General features: G+C 45.7%; 1 protein-coding gene across 3 annotated transcripts in view; it reads left to right on the top strand.

The window, feature by feature from the left end:
* The first annotated feature begins 3558 nt into the window (after positions 1-3558).
* The window catches only part of R3HDM2 (R3H domain containing 2), a 146203-nt gene continuing 143761 nt past the window's right edge, over positions 3559-6000 (top strand). Inside the window, exon 1 of one of the 3 annotated variants that reach the window (XM_069758548.1) lies at positions 3559-3912. The gene's annotated coding sequence lies outside the window, so the exon portion shown is untranslated. The remainder of the gene's footprint in view (positions 3913-6000) is intronic. The other 2 variants (XM_069758551.1, XM_069758552.1) reach the window with 2 other exon arrangements.

Genomic DNA, 6000 nt, shown 5'->3' with positions numbered 1-6000 from the left:
TTTTGGAAACTACAGAACTAGGAAATTCCTCTAGATGTGAGAGACTTTTGAACCAACTAGTGTTTCACAAGATGTAATAATGATTAGTGGAGATGAAATATTACTTCCTTTACACTAACAAGCCGAATTAGCCCCAAATTATTCATTATCACAAGAGGAAATTAGAATAGACCCCATAACTTATAAAGCAATTTCTTGCGAATGGGACATTACCCAGTGAGTGACCCGAAATTACTGCTTATACACATGGCAGGGCTTCAAAGGGAATAATTGGTATTTGGCTTTTGGAGCATAAATTTGGCTGAAATACTTTGTGGGCGTCACTTTTATTGCCACCCAGGTACCATTTTTACTACACAGGTGTTTCACCAGTTTCTTTACCATTGAACTGTGTAAAAGATGAAAAATTACATTTGTTACAGTAATAAGTAGCTTAACTTCTAATGTTTCCTCTTTACCTTGGCTAATAAGAAAAATGTACCATTGCACTGTTTCTCCCGAGTACGGTAGTACCCTAGACGTGGTCTTACACTACTGCTTGGACACATGGCAGAGCGCAGAAGAGGAGGAGAACTATTTGGCTTTTGGAGCAGACGGTTTCTTGGAGTAGTTTGTGGGCACCATTTTCAGAGACCCTAAAGTGTAAAAACAGGAAATTTGCAAAATCGTATCACTTTTTTGGAATCACTCTCTGAGAATTCGTAATTGCTAGCATTTTCCAAAAATTAGAGCACAGGGAATGTTGCGGAGTGAAAATTACAAATATGCCATTTATTACCCAATACATAGTGTCTGGCTTGTGCTTCTGGAGACACGTAGCCCACATATTGATAATGGGGTTGTCCAAGGTCTAACAATTGATGGGAGAGAAAACGCAGTAGTCGACTGCAACCACTAAATAATGTGCAGTGCTGCTCTTTTCCACCTGTACATAAATGATGTGCAGTGCTGCTCTTTTCCACCCGTACATCACTAAGGCTAGTTTCACACTAGCGTCATACGACGCACGTCGCAATGCGTCGTTTTGGTGAAAAAACGCATCCTGCAAAGTTTTCTGCAGGATGCTTTTTTTCCCCATAGACTAACATTAGTGACGGTTGCGTCTGATTGTGGCAGACTGTCGGAACAAAAAAACGTTGCTTGCAACGCTTTTTTGTGCGTCGTGTCCGCCATATCCGACCGCGCATGCGCGGCCAGAACTCCGCCCCCTCCTCCCCGCAACTCACAATGGGGCAGTAGATGCATTGTAATAATGCATCCGCTGCCCCCATTGTGCTGCGTTGTCACAGGATGCGTCGGTACGTTGGCCCGACGCACTGCGACGGGCCGACGCCAGTGTGAAAGTAGCCTTAGGTTCACATTGCGTTAATGGGTTAACGCTAACGGACAGCGTTGCACGGCGAAAATGTCGCAATTAACGCCGTGCAACGGGTCCGTTCGCGCACCCATTGACAGCAATGTTATTTCTGCCTGTAGCGCATCATTAGCGCATGCCATTTTCGGCACGCGCTAGCGATGTGCCGTTCTTTTGTGACGGACCTCGGACGCTGCTTGCAGCGTCCGAGGTCCGGTCCTCACTAGCGCAGATCGGGGATCTGCGCTAGCGGGGACGTTGAACGCGGACCAAAAAGAAACATTGCGTTAGCGCAATCCGCTAGCGCTATGCGCTTAATGGATTGCCCTAACGCAATGTGAACCTAGCCTTAGTCCCGATTGTTTCCTCTGCAGCCATGCCACTGGAGCTCACTGCAGCCATGCAGCTTTTCCACCACTCCTGACCAAGGAAACCCTCTATTTTTCTGTTGACAGATCTGACTAGGGGTTAATTTTTTTGTGAGAAGAGTTGAAGCTGTTATTGGTGTCATCTAGGGGTACATAACATTTTTAATAGCTTTTTATTCCAATGTTTGAGAAACAGAATGAAAAAATATATCCATGAATTGTCTTTATTTTTTTAAGCCGTTTTTTTTAAGTTGTTCAACAAGCGGTGAATGTGATCAAAAAACAACTTTATTATTAGATTTTTATAATTCACACTAAAAACAATGTTTAGCAAAAATGTATTTTTACATCGTCAAATTCATTTTGAGAAATGAGTTGAAGTTATAATTGGTCCCATAATGACTAGCATTTTTGAATCTTGGGAGGCAAAGATCCAGCAATTTAGGAACTATTATTTTTTTTAATGCCAGGGGTAAATTTGGGTGAGTGCGATCACAGTGATCCAACATTTATATCGTTATTCTTATGCTTTGCTACTTTCTTACAAACAATACATTGGTTTTGCATTGCCAACAGAGCCACGTAAGGCTACTTTCACACTAGCGTCGGAATCTCCCCGTCGCAATGCGTCGGGGAGAGATTCCGACGCTAGCGTTTAGCGCATTGCACAATGGAGGCAGTGGATGCATTTCTCCGGCGCATCCGCTGCCCTATTGTAAGGTGCGGGGAGGTGGGGGCGGAGTTCCGGCCGCGCATGCGCGGTCAGAAAAAGCGGTCCGTCAGGAGCAAAAAACGTTACATGTAGCGTTTTTTGCTCCCGACGGTCCGCAGAAGCACGACGCATCCGTTGCTCGACGGATGCGACGTGTGGCAATCCGTCGCAAATGCGTCGTCAATACAAGTCTATGGGGAAAAAACGCATCCTGCAAGCACTTTTGCAGGATGCGTTTTTTCTGCAAAACGACGCATTGTGACGGATTAAAAAAAACGCTAGTGTGAAAGTAGCCTAAGGCTTGTTTTTTGTCTTTTTGGTGGGAAGAGATGTAATTTCCATTTCATACGATTTATTTTGATTGACCATTAGTTATTCTGTTTTCAGTATGATGAAAAAAATCTATTTTTTTTGCACTGTACAGGTTACATAATGGGATAGGTTCGTAGATCGGTTTGTTCTGGATGTGGTGATACCAATCGTGAACTTTGTTATTAGTTACATGGATAAGCAGCATTTTACCATTGTGTGTGTGTGAGAATTTGTCACAATTTTCTTCTACTTAGCCCGGGCTGGGACATTGACGGTCACTAGTCTAATCGTCGGCCTAAGATCCTGCAATCCTTTCGTGTGTCAGTCACACCCTGACAGGACGGATTGGACCCTGCTTATGGCAGCACCTCACAGGCCACCGTAGCCCCAAGGATTGGAAATAGCACGGTACACAGAATGTTTGCACGCTCCGCCTGCTGCACAGCACTAGTACAGCACACGCCGGGAAGAGGCTGTCCTGCGCAGACAAAATGAAAGCGGCGCTGTGATTGGCTGCTCTGAGCACAACCGTGATAAGTGAAGCCCTGTGTGTTTGCGGAACATGCCATCCCCCCCCCCCGCCCAAGCCAGATACGCGGCGTCCTAACATAGTGCACATGTGCGAACAGCACGGCTTCTCCCGGCACCGGGAGTCGTAAAGTGCTGTCACGTGATACAAGCTCCTTCAGGTCACATGGTCGTGACGTCAGCGCTGGTTCTCCTACCGGGATGGAACGAGCGGTTTCCAGGGCATTATGGGGACGGTGACGTAGGTCGCAGTGCCTGACGTCAGCGCGCTCGGAACGTAGCACGTCGCTTGCCAGGAGGAGGAGGAGGAGGGGTCTCGACATTTTTTTTCCTTCCTTCATTTCCTTTTTTTCCTTTTCTTTTCTTTCTCTTTTTTTTCTCCTTTTCTTCATTCGTTCATCTTTTCTCTCCGCCCATCCCTTGTTTTCTCCGCTCTTATTCTTTGTGATGCCCCCCAGCCTCCCGCGTGTGTCTCCGGCAGGCTCCCCTCCTCCTCTCTCGTATAGCCGGGGCTGACCGGGCTGGAGGGAGGGCAGAGGCATCCATGTCATTCTACCGCTGCTTCCCATCACACAGCTTTCTCCATTACGTTTAGTTACCTCTGCGGAGCCGTGAGGGGAGCGCAGCCTGAGGAGCAGGTAGGTGACAAGTCCTGGGGGTGCTCTACAGACTGCTGGGCTGGGGCTGCCAATCAGGTGGCTTCTCCCATTTCCCCAAAGCCCTCTGAGAAATGAGAGCTGGGATCTGATTGGCCCGTGAGCTAGCTTACCTTTGCACTGCTGTGTTGCTGGGGTCCTTCCTTCTGCGGGATGCATTTATTATACGAATCCTGTGTCACCGCTTCCATTAACCACATAAAGCAGCTTTCATGCAGCCTCTCTACAGGGATAATGTGTGCAAACTGTAAAATGCTGCGGAATATGCTATATAAATAAGAGGATAGAGGTGTCACATGGCCGCCCCATCTTTAGGCTGTGAAGCTATGTACCAGTGGCGGCACTACTGAATACCTGATCATTGCTGACACTTTCACTGCCAAGGAGCAATGTCCTATGTATTAAGGATGTATTTAGTACATATAGCCTGAGAACATGAGGGGTTTAAAGCCAGGTACTTCTTCAATGTCCTGCAGATCCATGGCCAATGCTGCGGTGATTGCCTGCTGGTCTGTCCTTCCTGTAGCGATTCCATGGTACACATCATTCATATGGTTGCTAATCATAGGCCTCAGCTGTGGCTTCTGCACAGACTGCCGTGGGCAACCAGAGCTGGAAAGACCAGGGATTTATCTGACGTGAAGTTGACATGAGATTTATGTTGCTCGAACATCCGTCAGCACGATTCAGACCTTTGCTACCTTATTGCAGCTAGCCTTGTGATCTGAAACATAGTCCCTGGCTAGCAATTCAGGTCAGTAATCCATAGCTAGTTCCCGCTGGCATGGACTCGCAGGTCTTTCCCTGTATACACATGTAGGGACAGACCTGTCAGGGTAGAAGAATCTGCCTTGGACTAGTGATCAGACGCATGTTTTCTCTGAAACGCTGTCATTTAGAGAAAAAGATACCTTCCTGCACTAGGGCAGCCACTGTCTAAATCATGCTGCCTGCAGCTTATCCATCATGAATCTCGTGATTTTGTTCCCTTTAATACATTCCATTCTATTAACCACATTTTGTAAATCTTGGAAAACCCCCTTAAATCCCAGTTGTCTTAACATTGATGCCTGCTATTCTTGGTACAATATTCAGGGAGCGGTTTTACTTTCTAGTTCTGTGTTTGAGAGAGGGATGTGCAGGAGTCGTCAGGCAGAACGATCACAGACAGTTCCTTTCCCCATTTACATCCTTTGGTGTCCTTGAGGAGAAAGTACCTAAGCTGTTCATGTTATCACTCCTCTTTTACCAGCTGGAGAAGATATGTTCTCTCTGATTATAATATTAAAAGGGCAGCTGATGAGGAGGACATCTCCACCTGGACATTTGTGACTTAAATGTCTACTGGCGTCTGGATCTTTTTCTGGTGAAGCTCTAGACTTGTAGACAGAAGTGGCACCGATGCACTCCACCCAAACTGAACTTTTCCTAAACATTAGGTTTTGCTGTAAAATTGTATGAAGCAACCAGGAGAATACTGGGTGGCGTGATGTTGCAGTCATCTGCCTGTGGATGGGTGATATCACACTTGATATTTACACTTTCCCTGATAAAGCTGTAGATACCAGCGAAACGCGTGGGTTGTCTGGATGCAGACTCCTTTCCTGGGCTTTACTTATGGGTGATCTTAGCATTATATGTATGGTGTAGTGGCAGTTATAATTGCCTATTACGCTTCCCCCATTTGGTATTACGCCTTATTGTAGGCTTTACACAGTTTGTGTTTTAGCCTCTATTCAGAATTTTGTTATTTTACTTTGATTTGTTTCATCTGCTTATACTGGGGTTCTGATGTATTGCGATCCTTGACCTGTGGTGGGTGATCGGATTCACTAACATATACAGGATTTTATGAAGACCATTGAATAGACTGTAAGAATTCTGTGTTGTGGGTTACATATTGGGCAGTTCTAGTTATTGTGCCCAACACTGTGTGTTGTGTGATCTAGCATATGCTCATATCTTACAGGTCAATATTAGCCTAATTAAGATCTGCTATATATTTTACTTCATGCAGGTTTATGGTGTTCTAGTCCAATGTTTACAGTGGGTCTCGTGTTTTTTTTAGGG

This window comes from Ranitomeya imitator, chromosome 3 (genome assembly GCF_032444005.1).
Source record: "Ranitomeya imitator isolate aRanImi1 chromosome 3, aRanImi1.pri, whole genome shotgun sequence".
Classification (NCBI taxonomy): Eukaryota; Metazoa; Chordata; class Amphibia; order Anura; family Dendrobatidae; genus Ranitomeya; species Ranitomeya imitator.
Note: the sequence above shows the minus strand (reverse complement) of the source record. Positions and strands in the feature narration are given on the sequence as shown.